This window comes from Halyomorpha halys, unplaced genomic scaffold (assembly GCF_000696795.3).
Source record: "Halyomorpha halys isolate HHAL.00 unplaced genomic scaffold, Hhal_1.1 Scaffold927.1, whole genome shotgun sequence".
Lineage (NCBI taxonomy): Eukaryota > Metazoa > Arthropoda > Insecta > Hemiptera > Pentatomidae > Halyomorpha > Halyomorpha halys.
This window is the reverse complement of record NW_027107562.1, coordinates 190,419-191,383: the sequence shown is the minus strand read 5'-3', so window position 1 is coordinate 191,383 and position 965 is coordinate 190,419.

Sequence of the window (965 nt, the reverse complement as noted above, 5' to 3'; positions counted from 1 at the left end):
CGCATCCCTCTCACCGCATCACTGGTAATGAGCCAGTGGAGGCTGAGCAAGTGCGCTAAAGCCGCAAACACTCAACTTGAGTGGAGAATCTGACCCTTGCCAGAACTCCAATTATCCATTTTTATTTTACAATAAGTCTCTTGGCCACTGCCGTTTCAACCTTCGAGGTGGACTGTAGGGATGGGTGGAACTAGATAAGGTTTGAACCAAAAGATTAGGATGGTTGGAAAGGTTTATATAGAATTTTGAGAATTTGGTTGGTATGAGGTCAAGGACAAAAAGTATATGTAGGTTATGGTGTAGTATTCTGTTGGAAAAGTAATAAGGTTTTATTGTCCTAATAAGTATAGAGTTCAACCATTAGTTAATTTACCAAATACCAAACAAATCTCATAGTCGGATTCGAGTACAGTGTTGGTAAAAGATGCCAGCCTTGTTTTATTAGAATATTTATTTATTTGCATACTGTTTTTTTTTTCAAAATTTAAATTTCTCCGATGAAAAAAAATTCAAAACAAAATTGACTTTTTTTCCGAATGGCTCAAGAATTATAATTTTTCATAGTAATTAATACTAATCTATTTGTTATTTCCTGAAGAATATTAACAAAAATTAAATTAAACGAAAAATGGAGTTACATGAATGGTGATTAAAGTCTCTGCAAAACAAAATAAAATCATTGAATTCTGACTATTATTAGCGGAGATACAGCGTATTAATCTTTTAACCTTTTTTAAACAAAAAAAATTGAATTAAGCCAATTTTTTATAGATTTTTTTTTATTATAACTTGTCGAATATTCGAAATGATAATTTTAATCATCATTAATTACCTACATAGATTCTTATTGGACCAATATTGGTAATGAGAGATGAACCAGTTTATGTATTGCTGTTTAATGGAAAACAGGTTAGTAAAGTGCATATTTTATTTACCAATTTTTATTATATATTATTATTATATTA